We start from the raw sequence: 19156 nt of genomic DNA on the forward strand, positions 1-19156 counted from the left end.
ATTGTCTGGGAAACATGATCCACCGAACCACAGAGGTGTACCAAGTGAAATCGAAGGAGAACTACGAAACATACAGTTGTTGTAAAAATCACCTCATTCAGGTTTATTTTGAATTTTCTTTCTAGGACCTTTATCTCCACTATTTCCTTTCCCGGTACCCAGGCCGTACTTTGGTTTTCTCAAACATTGTAGACTGCGTGAGGAGACTGGGCTCCTTGTGTAGGCTCCTGGACTTTAACCCGTGGGTTCTGCACGCCAGCATGCAACAAAGGCAAAGATTAAAGAATTTAGACAGGCCGGGTGAAAACTGAGTGAGATGGAGAAAAAAAATACAAAAAAACAATGAAACAAACGAAACAAACAAAAACAAAAACCAGAAAAAAAAACAAACAAACGAAACAAAGCAACAATTAGGAACCTAATTTTGTAGACAACGTGCTTTTTTCCTGTTGCGTCTTTCACATTCTTTACTGCGCAACTTGCTTTGCACAAAACACTAGGCGACACGCGTGTTATGTGGCCTTGGATCAGAATCATCCTGATCTTCTTACTATTTTTTTTTCATGAAAACAGTGAGTATAGTTTACGAACTAACCGACCAATGGAATTTCCTCTATGTATAGACTATAACTGGATCGCCTTGACTGATTAAAACCCGCCCCTCTCCTCCCTCAGAGAATATTTAAAGCTAGATAGGACTTACACCAGCAAATAAAATTTTAGCTGATTTTTTTTCTTGCCTGTTAGATTTAAGAAAAGTGCGAGTGGCTTACTTCTGGCTACAGGTGTGGCCGCGAGAGGTTTGGACATACCAGCTGTTGAGCATGTAATTCACTATCAAGTCCCGAAGGACCCTGATGTAAGTACGTGTAAGTATGTGTGTACGGTTGGTTAGCTTGTGTCGGTGGTTAGCCTGTGCGGCAGGCGGGAACGAAAGCGATTGCTTTTTGGCGGCAGTGCTTTCATTATCCGCGAAACTCTACCTTGACAAAAGGCTTCGGAAGTCACGCTGCTTCAACCGACCATTCATTTATTTACTTATTCCTAAAACTTCATTTCCTAAATCTTTGTTTTGTTTCCAATTTGAATTAATGTGTGAGGTTCACCTACCGAAATCAAAACATAATTCATTTAAGTTAATGATTTTTTATTCAGGAAAAAATTGACTCTGTTCTCCAAATGCAGTTTATATGTGAGGAGCAGTTTGCTATTGTTCATCGTCCTCAGATGTATCTCATTTAATAATGAACTACTGTGTAATGATGTAACCACAATGTAAGCATGAACCTTTGCGTAACTATTTCATGTTATCCTGCGTTCCTAAATTCTTTCCCTGTGTCCGTTAACAGCTTTACATTCACTGCAGTGGACGGACAGCTAGAGCGAGCAGGGAAGGTCTGAGTGTCGTTCTTGTTGGCCCAGAAGAAATGGGATCATACAAGAAAACTATGAAGACGCTTAATGGAGGTGATGTGTCTTTATTATCTCCAACGTATCTCTTTAACAGTTAAACTCTAAAAGGTTATTTGGAAATCCCCCTCAGTTTAAGGTGCCATTCGTCTAAATTTCCTTTTTAATTAGATAAACCTTTACGCCTTAACGTAAGTATGCATATTTTCCATGCATACTGTTCTCTATATATTTTTTAAGGTGTTGACATGGAGATTTCGTCTAACAATCAAGAGCTTCTTTAGTTGGTGATCATGTCCCCTATTCTCGTGACTTGAAAGGGAACCTGCAGTTTTAAAGCAAATACTGCTAAAAAGGCTCTAAATGTATCAACTCAAGATATTTGGTACTTAAAATCATACCTCTAACCTTGTTAATTTTTTTCGGCCTTCAAAACTGGCCTTCACGGCAACTTCGAAGGTCAGCATTAGATTCCATCCACCAAAACCACCTCGGTCGAGAGGGACTGAGATGGAATATTTAATGACTTGCAAAACATAACCGAAGATTCTCGGAAATCCGCAAGTGATGTAGCCCAACATCCGAAGCTGTAAATCCCATGATTCTTGAGGAACAAACAGAAACAGCATAGCGAGAATTTTAAGTCGCGAACCATTGATGTTAGACATGCAGATAATTTAGGATACGTAAATTCTGTTGATGAGGCGCTTAAACTTATTGCGGAATTTGAAACAGGATTGACGACGAAGTTTTCTTTCTTTAAAGCTGTCAAAGGTTTCGGGAACATATATTTATATATATATTTGATATAGCTCTTTAGCATTACAAAGCTTTGCTATCTCTATTGTGCATTTTCACTAGTTTGTCTAGTTCAAGTCCTCTGGCATGGCTTGGATGATACCACACTCGTGGAATCATTCGGGTTAATTTAATGCTTACACCTCCTTCCTCGGACAGAAGTCACAAAATACTGGGGGAAGATGCATGAGATATTTAAGGAGCAAAAATTCGTTTTTTACTGGTGTGCCTTTCCTAATTTTGGGAAGGAAAGTGTTCAATTGCCAGCGTGGCATAGATTGAACAGCTGGAGAGAAAAGGAAACGAAAAGATACAGAAGAAGTACTCTATATAATAATTTCTTTTTATCCTCAACCTTTGTGTTTCTGTCAACTATGGCTTGCTAATTTGAAAGGTCAAATACATGAATGGGTCATATGACATTGATCTCAGAATACTTTTATGACAAACGTGATAACAGTTCAATCTTGGCTAAATTAAAGATGGTTTAGAAGTTAACAATTGTAAGAACTTTTCACTAACATATGCTGCTGACAAAGGAGAAAATATATGCAATTCTGCATTTTTTGCATTCTATCAAGCAATCATATGTTTGCTCCTTATCACACTATGACACTTCCGTTTTGTCACATTCCAAAAAATAACTTGAGAAATACACTGTCACTCATCTTACACTGTTATATTTACCTATTACAGAAGGTATGGAATCCTCGATTATAATTCTGAACTCTTTTAATGGAAACTTCTACTTCTCTAATCCTGCTCGTAATAACAACCCAGTGCGCATACTCGTAACGCAATATAAGACACTACATCTCTCCCTTCCTCTAAGAATGAGAAGGGTAAATGTCACTATGAAATGTCACTATGAACAAAAACAAAACTCAACATATCGTTTCCTTAGACTATCTGTCCAAATAATGTTCAAGTTACATAGTTCTTGAAATGTTCCAGGCAAATGTTCAGGTCACATAGTCCTTGAAATGTTCAGGCACCCTTCTTGTTCTTTCCGATCTGCGAAGTGCAGGTGGTGCTTCTGGTTCATCCTCAACTGCTTCATCTGCTTCATGATATCCTTCAGCTACATCCGCTGTTTCAGCTGTCTCAATGCTGGGTGTAAATGTTTCTTCCTCGTCACTTGGAGTGAGTTGTACTGGTACGCTGGAAGGCAGCTTTTTGAAGAATGACGCATTTCTGGTTACAGTGCGCTCTGCGTTTTGGGCCGTAATCATGCTTCCTTTCTTGTCTTTTATCTCAAGTGGCTCAGGTTTAAATGGTGTGGACATCTTGTTCTGCTTGGGCTGTTTTAGCAATACTTTGTCACCAACACTTAGGTCTGTGTTTTTGGCATGGCTGCACCTATCCGCATATTCTTTCATCTCTGTCTTTCTCTTGGCATCGGTTTGTCTAACCTCTTGAGGTGCCAGATCGTGTTGTATCTGAGGTAGTGTGGACTTGAGTTTTCGTCCATTCAACAATTCAGATGGAGACTTTCCTGTGGTGCTGTGGGGGGTTGCCCTGTACTGCCGAAGAAAGGTGAACAGCTCTTGCCTCCAGTTCTTGCATTCTATGACGGCTGTCCTAATTGCCTTCTCTAGTGTTCTCATCAGTCTCTCCGCCTCCCCATTTGCTCTGGGCCACATAGGAGTTATTCTGCGATGAGTGAAACCAAAGTGAGTAGCAAACTTTTGGAAATCTTCGCTGTTGAAAGGTGGACCATTGTCAGTTCTTACTACGTTGGGAATTCCTTGTCTAGCAAAGATACTGTCAAGGTGTGGAATTACTGCTTTTGCTGATGTTGACCTCAGGATCTCAACTTCTGGATATCTGCTGAAGTCATCAGTCACGACTAACAAGTAGTCTCCATTTGGAAAAGGACCACAGAAATCCATGGATAGCTCTTGCCACGGACCTTGTGGTAGTGGGGACATTTGTAGAGGCTCAGAAACCGGCTTTGCGTCATGGTTTGCAGCTTGACATGGTAGACACTCTCTTACCATTTCTTCAACCATTTTATCTATCCCTGGAAACCAGACTGAATCTCGCAGAAAACGCTTCGTCTTGACGATGCCTTGATGTCCACTGTGGGCTAACATAATCACTCGCTGTCGTAGTCTTCCAGGAACTATTATGCGGGTTCCTCTCAGAATTACACCATTTGATACTGACAGCTCCTGTTTGATCTGTTGGTACTGACCGACATCCTTTCCAACTTCGTGCCACTTTTGAGTTGTTATCACCCTTGCCAGGTTCTGCAATGTTTCATCTGTTGCTGTCGCATCTTTGATCTCTTGAAGGGTAACGGCAGATGGCATAGCATTAGTGATCACAAAGTTGACATAGGCATCAACTCTCGATAAGTGACGGGGGGTCTGTGACTGCTTGGGATCAGGATGACGACTTATGTAATCGGCTGGGTTGTCTGCTCCTGGCTTGTAAACAACTGCAGTTTCATATGGCTGTAGGCGCAGCTGTAGTCTTTCAAGTCTCGCAGTTGCCTTGCAGGTGGGGTTGTTGAAAATTGTTTCTAATGGCTTGTGATCAGTGATGACGCGAAAAGATGATCCATACAGGTACAGGTGAAAGTGTTCAACTCCCCAGATCACTGCAAGGGCCTCTCTTTCGGTTTGACTGTAACGGCTTTCGCAATCAGTGAGTGAGCGACTTGCATAAGCTATAATGTTCATTCCTCCATCTGCTGTTAACTGTGTGAGAATTGCTCCCAGTCCAACAGGGCTGGCATCAACGATCAGCTCTGTTTCCAACGAGGGGTTGAAGTACTTCATGACTTCTGGAGTTGCCATGCGAGCCTTAAGACAAGCAAATGCATGTTGTTCTTCTGGGCCCCACACCCATTTGGCATTTTTGTGTGTGAGTTGACGGATTGGAGCGGAAATGGATGCAAAGTCCTTGATGAAGCGTGCAAGGTACTGGGCCAAACCAAGAAAACTGCGTGCCTCAGTTGCATTCTTGGGAGCACTGGCATTGATGAGGGATGAAATTTTCTTGTCGTCTGCACTGATGCCGTCTGCAGAGAAGTGATGGCCAAAGAAGTCAATGGATGATTGGTTGAACAGACACTTGTCAGGGTTCGCAGTTAGATTGTTTTCTCTCATTCTCTGAAGAACAGCTCGTAGAGCCTCGTCATGATCAACTTGGTTCTTGCCAAACACTATTATGTCGTCAGATATGTTTCTTGCACCTTCAACTCCCTGTAATACCTCTTCTATAGACTTCTGAAATATTTCAGCTGCTGAGTTGACACCAAAGGTGAGTCGCTTGTATCGAAATAAACCAATGTGCGTGGCAAAAGTAGTAATGCCTCGAGAATTTTCTTCCAGCTCAAGTTGGTGATAGCCTTGTTTTAAGTCTATCTTGCTGAACATAGTGGATCCATTCAGATCAACGATCAGGTCTTCTACAGTAGGTACTGGGTGTCGTTCCCGTTCTATAGCCTGATTGGCCGCTCTCATATCGACGCATATGCGTATTCCTGTCTTCTTTGGAACTACCACTATCGGGGACACCCAGGGAGTCGGTCCTTCAGCTCGTTCTATTATGTCAAGTTCCTCTAGATTCTTGAGCTCAGCCTCGACTTGTTCGCGAACGTGAAATGGTAGTCTACGGAACTTCTGAGCAAGTGGTCTTGCACTACTATTGACATGTAATTTCGCAGCTTTATCTTTCATCTTTCCCAGCCCCTCAAAGCAATCTTTGTATTCCCCCACGATGTCATCCACCTGGGGTGCTGATACACTGTTTACTATGCACAGCAGTCCGAGATCAGTTGCCGTCTCATAGCCTATCAGGTTTCCATCCTGTCCGTCAACGACACAGAATTGTGCGACCTTGAATTTGTTGGTCACTCCCGACTTGATGTTGGCTTCGAACGTTCCAACGACTGGCAAAGGCTCGGAAGATCTGTAGCCATAGATCTTCTTTAAAGTAGGTGAAATGTGAATATTCTCCATCTGATTGAAAGTATACGTGTCAATAACATTCACTCCCGCTCCTGAGTCGATAAGACATTTCACTGTCTTTTCTCCAATGATAACTTCAGTTAATGGTTGTGCCTTGTCACGCACGGAGTGGAGAGTGATACGGTAGGTGTATTCTTCATCAGTGGACTCATCACTATCTCCTTCACCCACAGTGTTGACTTTCTTGGCAGTAAATCTACTTCTGCACACTGTAGCGAAATGACCCTTTTTGTGACAGTGCTTGCACGTTTCTTTCAGGGCTGGACAAGGTCGCCCTTTATGAGGGTAGTGTTCGCCACATCTGTAGCATTTCTTGTTTTCGGACGTTCGTTTTTCTGTCTGGACTGGCGATACTTTGGCTAACTTTTCGTGCTCCTCAATACCTTTCGCTTGTTTGTCAGACATTTCTAGACCCCGGCCATAGGCAAGTAAGTCTTTGAGATTCATATCTTCTCGTAGAGCTCTTCGCCGCAGTCGTGAAGATGAACAAGAGACGACTATGTGTGATTTGATTTCTTCGTCTTCATTGGCAAACTCACAGGTTTGAGCCAGGCGTCTGAGCCGTGTGCAGTAGGAATCTAGCAATTCACCAGGATTCTGGGTAGCATTTCTGAACATGTAAATTTCGTACGTCTTGTTTACTTTGGGCTGGAAGTAAGCATTCAAAGCGGTTACGGCTTTGTCGTATTCTTTCTCTTCACCCTGGTCTGGAAGTGTTTCGAAAATGTCGGCGACTTCCTCACCAGCGGAGTATAGTAGCAGCGCTCTCTTGCGTGTCGGATCTTTCACCTCATGAGCAGCGAGATACATTTCAAAACGCTTCAACCATTTTTTCCAACGCGGACCGACTGAAGCGTCGTCTTCATGTACGGAGAATGGAGGAAATGGAGGTAAAATATTCGCCATTTCGCTTCAGCAGTTGTGTAATCGTTCGGTGTAATCTTGTGATGCAATTTTCCGGGGAATCTTCCGTGGCGAGTGTATATTATTGTTCAACTGAGTCGAGAAGTCTGGATTTTCACCTCAAAACAGTTTCAAGATGGCGGCCAGCGCACGTGGTGGTGAGAAGAATGTTGTTTTTTCCATTGTTTATCCGATGTAGTTGTTTCGAAATGACTGTAACTTGAGTTGTAGTTGTAGGTGAGCTCGTTTGGGATATCCTCGTCGCCAGTTATGGAATCCTCGATTATAATTCTGAACTCTTTTAATGGAAACTTCTACTTCTCTAATCCTGCTCGTAATAACAACCTAGTGCGCATACTCGTAACGCAATATAAGACACTACAGAAGGCTGGAAACAAAGATTTTGTTTTCAAGAAAATAAGATTTCTTGTCCAAGACACAAGGAAGTTTGACTGCGAAGCACAGATAAAAATGCGAGAAATTTTATTTTTTTCAGAGAACAAGGTAGTTCTACTCATGTATAAACAGAACAAATGCGATTTAATAAATCAGATATGCGGCATGACTCCTTTTCTTCCATCCCCACTCAAAACAAGCAAACACACCTATAGAGGTTCCAGTCTGGTCGGCAAATGAAAAGGAGGAAGGTGATCACTGCAAAATTAAGCATTAGGGTTCTTATTTATAACATATTGATTATTGTATACTGATATCTAGAAATTAAGGTTGCAAGCAGCAGCCAGCTGAGTTATAGTTTGAGTTTTATCAAGTCCATTACTTTGTTAAATTTAGAGTAACCTTGACTTGAGAGAGGAAAATTGAGGAGCTGTAATATACTAATCATCAATTAGGGACCACAAAGAAAAATTTATTTATAGAGACTTTTGAAGGAGAGGGGTAAGACTTGTGACAAGCTGGCAGACATATAGATAAACTTTACTGCTAAATGGGTTACAATACAAAGTGCTCAGTATTTGGATCAGCTATGGCTCAACTTAAACTTTGCTTTAGCTTCAAGTTTAATCATTTGTGGTTTCCTTTCTCTGTGTTTATTTTTCAAGTTATGTACACAGAAGAAAACAAAAATGACAAGGAATGCTTTTGAATATCAAGAGGCTGGAATAAGCAAGAAACCAAAACTGAATTTTGAACAGTACAAAGTTAATTTGATCTTCCAATGTAATTTAATTTTAACCATAGAATTTGCTATTTAAATTTATCCCCTCCATTTTTCTGGGTATTGTGAGCAAAAACAAACAATTATCACAAAATGCATGGTATACAATGGTTTGATTCACCAATGTGGCAAAGGCCTTTCACTGTCTATCCATAAAAAGGGAAATAGTTTGTAAACTGTAAGACATTCTGCATGTTGAGTGTATACTTATTCATCCATGTGAAATTAAAGGTTACTTGAAATGAATGTGAAAGATTTATAGGATTTTCAGACCCCTGATAACAATTACTAATGTGCTGATTTGTTGTACTTAAAGGTTATGATTTTGGCGGAAATAGTGGAAGAAATTTCTGGACCTGGAATTTTGTTGCAAATGTTTGTTTAAATCAGTTTAAGTCAGTTAAAAACTCTCCTGTTTCAAGATTACATGATTACCACACCAGAACCTTTTGTATTCTATGTTATGCACCATGTTATGATTATGGTTTCAATAATAAAAGGTGCTGACTCAAGAACTTTCCAAAATATCTCTACATACAAAGAAATAGATTGTGGTTATGTACTCCAAATAGCAGGTCACATCAGTCTTCTGTAAGGAAGTAGCAGAAATTTCTGTGGTGGTTTTGGTGGATGGAGAGAAACATCCACCAAAACCACTTTATTCTATGTGTTAAGAGTTATGATAATCATTATGAACGTTTGGTCGGTCAGCGATTGTGTACCATAAAAAATAATTAGCCAGAGCACTAACTGCTAATTAGTGGTATAAATCTTTTGTCTCCCTGAACATCTAACAATGGCTATAGATAAAATTTAAAAAATATATTGTTGATGGTTTTGGTCAAAGTTTTGGTGGATGTTCCCTAATGACATCCACCAAAACTACGTAACATCTAAGTACCTTTTAAATACGTGAAATATCTGCATAAAATTGCGTAAAATGTTTTATAATACTACAATCGAACAATAAATTAATACTTACCATTTCTTTAGTAAAAAGTTTTGACGCAATTTCCCAAACAAATGATACACTTGGGTCATCGGGATAAGCCGGCATGTTGTCGTAGCTTCGTAATTTTTTTCCATCATTCCATCTCAGTCCCTCTCGACCAAGGTGGTTTTGGTGGATGGAATCTAATGCTGACCAACTTCGAACTACCCATCTTTTTAGGTGCGCAAGGCATTTTGGGTTGATGACGTGTAATGGTTGCTCCGTACTTTCGTAGTTGGGGTTATCCAAGGGTTTCCCTAGCAAAATGGCTAATTGCGAAGCGTTCGAGTGCTCTAGTCCGGTAAAAACCAAGCAGGATCCCCTCCTAAAATACCAAATTTATTGACGCGCATGATTCATGCCATTGAAAGGACGTTTCTTCCAAAAGATTTGCGTGTGCGTTCGGAGCATTTCGAGAACCATTGCTTTCATAGATCATTTCTAATGCAAGTACGGATAGCTCTGAACAGGTTTTTATTAATTTCTGGAGTGGAAAATTTTAGGATTATTTGGCTTAAAGGTCCTTTAAATAAGACTATGAATCGCAAATGGCATCTCTTCCGATTAATAGTCTGAAAGCGTCTTCTATCACGATTAATAATCGTGGTAAGTACGACTATTAATCGCGTACGAACTCCTTAATAATCGTGTTTGGCTGGCTTTTAGACTTGATGTCGTACATCGCACGGTTAATAATCGTATCTGACAGTAAATGTCCTTATTTATCGCAAGGAAACGTACTCTTCTCCGAAGAAAATTCAAGCTCAACCTTTTTTTTAACGGCCTCCATTACGACCAAAAATTCAGAATTTAGTATTTCTTCGCCTATGGCTTTTTAGGCTGTAAATGTCACATATTTGAAGTTTTCTCGGGTTTAAGTTCTCAGTGAACCTCATTTCTGTTCAAAAAGTGTGTTTACCAACTACATTTCCTTTTTTTTTCGCTCTTCCACGAAGTACAGCGCGGGCTTACGGTGTCGTAAAAGGCGCGACTAGCATTTCTTTTGAACGATAATGTACAGAAATAAGTTAATTTCCGACAGGATTCGATTAAATTGAAGTTTTACTGGGAAAAAATACAAAAAAACAGCCAAATAAGTCAAGCTACGTCAAATTCTTCCCAAATAACAGCTTCTTGGGAAGCTGAACGTAGGTTTACGAGCAAGCGACAGATGAAAACGGTGGCGGTGAAGAGTGCCAAAGATGGAATATGTTTGGAGATACGTAATCCAAACAAAAAAATGCGTTGCATTTAGATGAGTGAAACAGAAAGAGAAATATTTGAGTCGCGGCTAAATTCCTCCACGCTGCTAGACTCTTTCCAAAACTAGTGTGTTTGCGAAGTGGGTTCTTCAGGGACAATAGGGAGAATAATCTATCGGAATGGAAAAACCATTTTCGATTTTTGTTGCTGAATAGTTTTCTAGAGTTTACAATGTCACGTCGATTCGGTAAGATGCAGGCGGTGTGCGCACTCCGATTGCGTTGCATCGTGGTAGCTTCATTTTCAATATGGCGGTGAAAGCCGCAAAAATCGGCAGATTTTGACTGAACATTCCGTAGAAGTTAGGCCGTTCATTTTTCCTTTCACTATAGGTAAATATAATTTGATTTATTCTGCATTTGCAAAAGTATTTTTTTGTACGTATTTGTCCCGTATTCTATGGTTCCCAAGGACAAACGCAGTCACTGTTTTTCAGTAAGTAATTTAAGACCGCTTTTCGAGAAGTTCAAGTTTGATGTACGTCGTAGTTTGGAGCCTTTAAAAGATTTGGATGGCCGCTTTGATTCTACTTCAACAGCTCTGACCAAACGCCCTGAAACGGTACATGTGTTTCTCGCTTTTTAAGTGATAGTGTTTGAGACCGATTATGGCTAAGAGCAGGCCTATTGTTGCGTCACACAGCGTTACTATCGTATACTCAATTGTGTTGTAAATCTACTTTCCTAGGTAAAAGGGAATTCACTAATGGCGAGTGTTGTATGGTAAATCTACTTACTTGATCACTGAATGAAGGACAGATGAATTAGAGCAACGAAAGGAGTCACTTGCCCATAAATAACAGTCTACAATGCACACGGCGACAAGTCGGATAACCGGAAATCAGAAGGTTGTCGATGGTTAAAAGGTGTTGATAGGCTTGTGCGAGTCCTGCCATTCGCTTGCGCTTTTAAATCTGCTAACCTGAAAGCTTAGCTGTTATAAGGATATTATTTAATGACTTTAGTTTGCGATGTGATAATAAAGATTACTTTTAAGGTGTCATTTCTCCATCTGTATGTTCTTGGTCTTGGCACAGCCGGATGAGATTGTGTTACCAAAGGTAACATTTTCATTTGCGCGCGCTATTTTTGTCGTTTTCAGGTATATTGTCTCTCTCCCGCATAAAATAACTCCAAAGATACGTTTCTCAAAACCTTATTCTCGGTATTCTTTATTCTTAAAGCATATTTGAAACTCTGTACGTTTTTGTTAAACGTTGAGCGTGACGAATTTGGTCTTAGGCGGCGTAAGGCTTCTCCTTTCGCGAATCCCGTATTTATGCCTTTAAGTGTATGACATGGAAAGTAGTTTGTGTATTAGAGGGTCGCTGGATTTTTTTTATTATTATTATTATGAAAATTACCAACAGGAACTCAAAAGAGTTTCCTCCCAAATTATCCATTCAGGGTGAGGTTTAGAGTAACTCTCTAATCTGTAAAAGTTGTTTTCAACGGGCTGTGTGAAAAAATCCATCCGTGGGGGGCGGGAGTGGGATGGATATTTTTTTGGAATTACAAAATCTATGCTACAAATGCTATATTTCAATGCTTAATTAACAAAGTTCTTCATTTCACTGTCAATTGTTTTAGCCTCTAATAAATATTCCGTTTATTGTTTTTAAGTGCTCTTCTTCATGATTACGTCAGGGCTTGTCTATGAGGGGGACAGAATCTTCTGGAACAATAGAAATTCGTTTAAAACTCGCTCTGGTAAGAAAAGTTTGGACTCAAATGGCCTGGGACTCAAATATGAGATGCACTAATGGTTAATAAGCAATATTTATTGCACTTGATGGCTGTCACCGCTTTTCTTTGGTCTATAAAACGAATTTTATCTCAATTTTTTTTGTGTTGTTGCTGTTTTGTCCCACTCCCGCGACCATGATTCTTTGCGTTTAAACAATAGATTGTTTTGATGTGACGTCATTATGAATAAGGGCAATTCAGACCGTTTTGTTTTGTTCGCTATGGCGGTCGAAAATTTGAACTACTTTTGTAGTTCTTGACACGTCATTGTTTGTATAATCTCGTCTCGTTATATGAACCTAAATAATATGTAATAGTCTAATTACTATATATATATTAATGCATATATTTTAAGGTAGTTCGGGACTTCTAGAAAAGTTCTTAGACTTTGCATAAACAAAGATCGATACAAGTGAAGTTCGGAAATAAATGAAATAAAAATGGGGGTCACCGCGCTCGTTTTCAAAATAAGAGGGGGTAAACTTCAGCAATCTTCCGTATGTTCGGGGTGGTTTCTTTCAAGCCTCATGAGAAGGGAAGTCCCTTTTTCCACATGGGCAATAAAGATGTTGAATACGAAATACCCGTTTTGTTAATCCACGCCAAGACAGATATTCAAGTGGCTTCGACGCCAAATTGAAAAGTACTCAGTTCTTTCTGAGTTGGGAAACTGGCTGCATTTAAAATTGGCAAACCATACGCCACATATGCATCATATAACTTTTATTTCAATTTAATAGCGTTGACGTCGACCTCATAAGGCGCTAGTAAATACGTAAAGTGAATATTTTCAGTCTCGAAAAAGTCACTGTCGTTACATTTCTTGGCAGCGGTTTGAACGGTTACCTGAATGGCATGAATTTTGTTGCATTTATCAACGATGACAAAGTCAAAGGCGTTGGTATTGGGACAATGGACTATCATTGCACTATATTTATCTCTAATTATCTGTTCTAGCGATTTTCGCATATCTGTTTTGCTTTGATGTCCACACAAATTTAAGTAGGATCTAGCAGCAGTGGAACCACATGCCTCTTCCTTGAAGGAATACTCATTTTTCACACATTCCTTGAGATTGCTAAATATCAGCTTCTCCAAATATTTGCAAACTACGTTGCCAGGTTCCCCTGCAGATAGGCCTTTTATGGTATCCACCTGATGAAGAGATGGAGCCTCATTATACTTTATCCTTTGGGGCGTGACACGCTGAATGAATAGTGAATGAAGTCATGATTATTTCTTTCATTTACCAAACGCAGGGACGTATCCAGCCTATTCCACCGCGGACAAACGTCCGAGGCGTTTTTCGTTTTATTCGGTGAGATTTTAGTTATTAATGTAAGCAAGGCTGAGTAAAAAAATTAGTTCACGTTATTATCTTTTAATTTTTCTCAAAATGATGAGCCTTTTTCCGTGGAAAACTGACCAAAACTCTTTGCGCCTGATCCAAATTATGTTGACAAATGGCGCCGACGATTCTGCATTTCACAGTATTTAGAACTTTTTTTGGTAAACTTTCAAAACGTTTGGTAAATTTTGGTAAATGTATTGGCAATGTATTACACTTTAATAAACAGTGAAAACGACAACCCTAACTTTTTAAGTACTTTGCTTACCTCTTGCAAATTTCTCTCGTTTGACCGCGGTTAACCAGCCTATAGACCTGCAGATTTGTTCCCCGTGGGGCGGGGGAGTTCGGCTCCCATACTGAACTGACAGCAGGGGGGCTCGGCTGTGGCCCTAAAATGACCCCTAAAAGGTACTGTATGTTGACTGAAAAGCTGATCGAGAGTGATATTTTTGTACTCTGCTTTACACTACAAATCAATCGATTGACTTATTGGCGTCTGGTTACCGATTTCAGAAGCGTCGTGAAGGATTCGACATATTTTGGTTGTCTGCTCATTGTAGCGCTTAATTTGTTCTTAATAGACGAGGTACCAGTCGAATATATTTACTATAATGTTTTGCACGGAAAAAATGTTGTTTGTATACCAAACGGGGAATCGGTACCCGGTAACTGAAAGTCTGAAATCGGTAACCTGTCATTGAAATTCTGAAATCGGTAACCGGTAACTGAAATTCTGAAATCGGTAACCGGTAACTGAAATTCTGAAATCGGTAACCGGTAACTGAAATTCTGAAATAGGTAACCGGTAACCAGACTCCAATTAGTAATCAATTGACACCCTAAATGGTACCAAGTTTATTACAAAAGTGTTTATTTCAACAGCTCCCCTAAATGATACCATATCTGAATTTTACACCCTAAATGGTACGGCCAAGCCCCTCCTGTCAGTTAAGTATAGGCCCTTCCCAGGGTTTTCTTTAAGGTTTTAAGTAGCCGGAGCTTTTTGAAAGGTAAACGGTTGTGGGTCTCGAAATCCAATATGGCGGACAAAACGTCATATCGTTCGTACTTTCCTGCTACCGCAACAGATTTGACAAAAAGACAGTCCCCATCAGAACGTTTTTAAGCTGACCTTAAGTCAGAATTCTTTTTATGTTTTCAGAAAACATAGGCAGTGTAAATTTATATTTTTATTGAGCCCAAGTTTAGACCTGATAAACATCATCTCTGTACGGGCTCTCGAAGTAATGAAAGTAGCCGGCGAAACCTTGCAGAGAAGCCGGCGTACTTCGCCAGCTGCCGGCTCTTATCTACAACTCTGCCTTCCCCCCACGTGTAATAAATCAATACTTACTACAGCCAACAAATAATTAGGATTTTCCAACGTATACCGCACAACAGCTTCTTCAACCAGAGGACTAATGACGGATACTTCTTTCAAATCGAATCCTGGTGGTTTCAAATACTTGTACCATGCAGATAATTAAAAAAAATCACGTGCTGCAATCTTTTAAAATTTTAATGCATAGTTTATCGGCTGTATTGTTACTTATTATGATACTGTACATAGTTTTTTTTTATTAATTTAGTAATAGTAGGTGTCCCCAATTAGCTCTATGAGCTAAATACATTGACACGGTAATAAAGATTTTATTATTATTATTATTATTATTATTATTATTATTATTATTATTAAACAAGACCAGGAAAAGGTTGATGGTGACCACCTCATTTCAAAGATATCAATAGCCTTGCAAGTACTTATCATCGCTAGTGACCTGATGCGCACATGTTTGCACCTATCAGGAATCTGCAGTGCTTCGTCTTCTAATACTTGTAGAATATTAGTCATTGCCTTGGCCTTGAAAAGTTCAACGTTACTGTTGCCTCTTAGAAGGTACTTAGCGTACTGAATGACTGTTCGAGGAACATAGCCAATGTGTGCCAGTACGTCGGTGTGCCCGGGGACAATTCCTGCTCCGTTTGGATATCCTGTAATATGACAAATATGAACGTTACAAATCATAAATGTAGTTGGTGATCAGAAGGCTTAACATCAATCTACTGCTACTGCTCGTTATCTGAAAAATTCGGAAACTTACAACACTGAATAACAAAGGCACATGAATGGCGCATTTTTTTCGACCGTACGCGCAAAAAAATTGTATATACGCGTCTGACTACCCTGGGTCGGAGCGTATGAAATTCGCCTACGCAGTTAACGTAACGCGAGAGGTACTGTACATAGAGTAGTGAGGCCTCCTTCCTCACCGTTGATTGAACCCTCCGATTGGATTGTAGTTGCAGTTACAGTACCGACTAGAACTAACCCCCACTTCACATGCAAACATCAGGGCAAACATGAGCACACCCAGAATCGCGAATAAGACACCCTATTTATGGATCCAGAGGCTCAAGAACCCGACCCTATTAGGCGGCACATACCTATATAGCTTATATATGGGGCTTGAAGTTTGTTCGGGTTCACTTCAGAAAGTATGGTCTACTCAGATCTGCTTTTGGTGCAATTTTAGTGGAGGATAGTTCTTGTCGGTACTGTATGTGGGAAAAATTATTGCGTCGCATTTATTTATCAAACATATACAAACCTACATATCGTTTGAAAAATATTAGCTGTTCACATGTTCTAGCCGAAAATTCTCTGGAATAAAATGTGATTTTTCCGAAAAATTCTGACCAAAAATTTCTAGGTGACCTTTGTTTTAGTAAAAATGACCGAAAATTTGGCAAATTTCATGTGTTTGTAGTGTTCGGAAATTTTAGAGTGTGAAATGAAGGGGTGATTGGAATAGAGCCCTAGGTGACTTCTGATCAACTGCTAGATTCTCCCTCCAGTTTGTCTTGTATATGCTCATGTAACAATTTGGCTTCAGATCAGGAGTCACTTAGAGCCTTATTCAAAATAATGTTTGGAATAAGGTCGTAGGTGACTCCTGATCTACAGCCAAATTCTCCCTTTGTTACAAGAGCATATGCAAAACAAACTTGAAGAATCTAGCAGTTGATCAGAAGTCACTCATGGCTTTATTCCAATCACCCCTTCAAATTAAACAATGCAAAGCATAGAAACCACTAACACAAAGTTTAGCTGTCATATGCCATCTGAACAGCTTTACTGAAATGAATAGCTGGCTGCTCACTAAGGAAGTACAACAAACTCACCATGATTTATTTGAATAAGGCTCTGCCCACTGATTCTTCTGGGTTGACACAATACACAATATTCAAATCATGGCAACTGAGAAGAGGTTTGTCACCACTGAATAACGAGAACAGACCATGACTGGAAGTTGCTGCCATGGCACTCCAGTTCTAGAATTAAACAATGACTGTTATAGTTGGTGGCTGTAATTGACTAAAGTATGGCCACTTAAAGTGCCTGTCACCCTTAAATATAATTATATTTTCAGAATAAAGTCTACACACATTGAACAGTTAAATGGTGAAATATCTGTTTTGAACGTCGCGTTATTGAGCTATATAGATTTGAATTTACAAAATGCTAATTAATGACGTCAACATGGGAATCGTTTATTATACAACTACTTGTTTTCACCTCCAAGTAATATTTTTTACCAATCAATTGACTATCCACAGTTTATTTTTTGTATTTATCAAATTAATTATCCTCAAGCTGTATACTGCACATTGTAAGTTGGCATAGAAATAACGGCAAATTCCCAGGTTGACATCATCTAATTAGCATTTTGTAAATTCAAAAACAAGAAATATTTCACCATTTAACTATTCAATGTGCATAGAGTTGATTCTGAAAATATCTATTTAAGGGTGATAGACACTTTAATAGAGGTTCAACTGCATACAGTTCAAACTCAGTTAAATATTCAAATTAAGGGTCATTCCACAGTATTTTGTCTGTTGCGGAGACAACATTTGGAGATATATTTTATGCCATACTTGATGAAATCTAAATTTCATGTCTTCAATTTATCTCTTATTGTGTGGTTACCTAGAGAAGGTATACACACAGGTACTTAACATTACTCAAAATTGTACCTGACCCTTGCAGAGACAACATCAGAGAAACCACAATATTTGATGCAACAAATATAATTCAAAATTCCTCTGAATGTGAAATGCTTTTAAAATCTCTATATTTATGTTCTTTTAGACCAACATGTCTATAATGCATACAGGGTCATGCAGTGTAGAAGCATTTGGTATTTTCTTGTGACAATTGCCATTAAGCAAGTGCACACGTGTTGTGGTCACAACTGCCGCTTGGGAATTGCACCTTACAAAATAATTATTACTAGTAATAGTAAAGTAAATGTGCTTCTAAAAAATTGCATTGCTGTGACACATTAATACTTAATTTGGTGACTGTTTGCTGCGAATGCTGTGAGATACCTTCAAGGTTAGGCACCACTGGTAGCTTATTTAACTCAAGCTAATAAAGACCAATTACTATGAGGCTTTTGTTACTTTCTTTGTTGTGTTTGTGGATCAAAATTGAAAATGTTTCATTGGTAGATTATTAACTCAAGCTAATAAAGACCAGTTACTACTAAGCTTTTGTTACTTTCTTTGTTGTCTTTTTAACATATGCAAATTAGGACCTGCTTGACTGTGATTTTGATGGTTATTTTTATAGAAAAAAAGTGTGTATTATACACAGGTAAATACGGTACAGTTGAACCCTGCTATCTCAAACTCAAACCCATTTCCCTTGGATTTTCCCTGCTTTTCTCAGTCATAACCATTGGCTATCTCGAACTCAGCTATCTCAAACTCCCTATCTCAAACAAAGAGCAGCATCCCTTGTTCCTGTTTTACAGACAAATTTACCCAAACTCCCAGCTGTATGACTTGAGCAAATTGTTGCTTCCCTCAAGAGTTCAAGACTAGCTGGGTTCTGCACTGTACAGTTGCTAGTTTTTGTGTAAACACAGGAAACAAACATTTCCTACTATTTTATACAGTAGAATTGTTTTAGTTAACTATAATGTCTTTTGCACATATTTTTTTAATTATAAGGTAATTTTTATCTTCCTGAAATTTGCACTGTGATCAAGAAACTCCTCTGTTTGTCTGTTTTCCACTGCCAATGTAGACAACAGATACTGATAACAACAGCCATTTCACACAACACTACATCATTTGTGTGTACGCTATACCATTCAACATTAAGCTGAGCCATTTCATGCCATGCCACACCATTTGTGTGTACGCTGTACCATTCGAATTTACGCAGTGCCATCTCACACAATGCTACACTGTTTATATGTAAGTTGTACCATTCAAAATTACACTGAGCCATTTCACACAACACTACACTGTTTGTGTGTACGCTGTGCTACTTGACACTACCCTGAGCCATTTGACGCAACGCTACACCATTTGTTTACTGTATTGCAAATGAGTGCTAAGTTATTTGCAATTGAGCTAGTCCATTTCACAATTTCAATTTCCAACTCGACATGGGCAACTAGACTGTTTATCATTTGGCTAAACTATTCAAGTTTAGGGTGTTCTGTTTCATGAAGGAAAAGTAAA

General features: G+C 39.3%; 1 protein-coding gene and 3 long non-coding RNA genes across 5 annotated transcripts in view; 1 reads left to right on the plus strand and 3 right to left on the minus strand.

Annotated features, from left to right (window-relative positions):
* The window catches only part of LOC149045444 (uncharacterized), a 224896-nt gene that overhangs the window by 18821 nt on the left and 186919 nt on the right, over positions 1–19156 (minus strand). The window lies entirely within an intron of this gene.
* Positions 1350–11527, plus strand: LOC149045447 (uncharacterized). The gene is made up of 2 exons (XR_016187279.1): positions 1350–1467; positions 11210–11527. It is a non-coding gene; the product is annotated as an uncharacterized LOC149045447 (long non-coding RNA).
* Positions 1865–9335, minus strand: LOC149045448 (uncharacterized). Of its 2 annotated transcripts, none has more exons than XR_016187240.1 (2): positions 9251–9328; positions 1865–2014 (listed from the first exon to the last, which is right to left on the minus strand). It is a non-coding gene; the product is annotated as an uncharacterized LOC149045448 (long non-coding RNA). The 2 variants fall into 2 exon arrangements; XR_016187241.1 differs by lacking the exon at positions 1865–2014 and adding an exon at positions 7552–7745 and having other exon boundaries at positions 9251–9335.
* On the minus strand, positions 12976–18443 carry LOC149045449 (uncharacterized). Its single transcript, XR_016187263.1, has 2 exons — positions 16802–18443; positions 12976–15610 (listed from the first exon to the last, which is right to left on the minus strand). It is a non-coding gene; the product is annotated as an uncharacterized LOC149045449 (long non-coding RNA).

The sequence above is a fragment of the Pocillopora damicornis genome, chromosome 5, assembly GCF_964200805.1.
Source record: "Pocillopora damicornis chromosome 5, jaPocDami1.2, whole genome shotgun sequence".
Classification (NCBI taxonomy): domain Eukaryota; kingdom Metazoa; phylum Cnidaria; class Anthozoa; order Scleractinia; family Pocilloporidae; genus Pocillopora; species Pocillopora damicornis.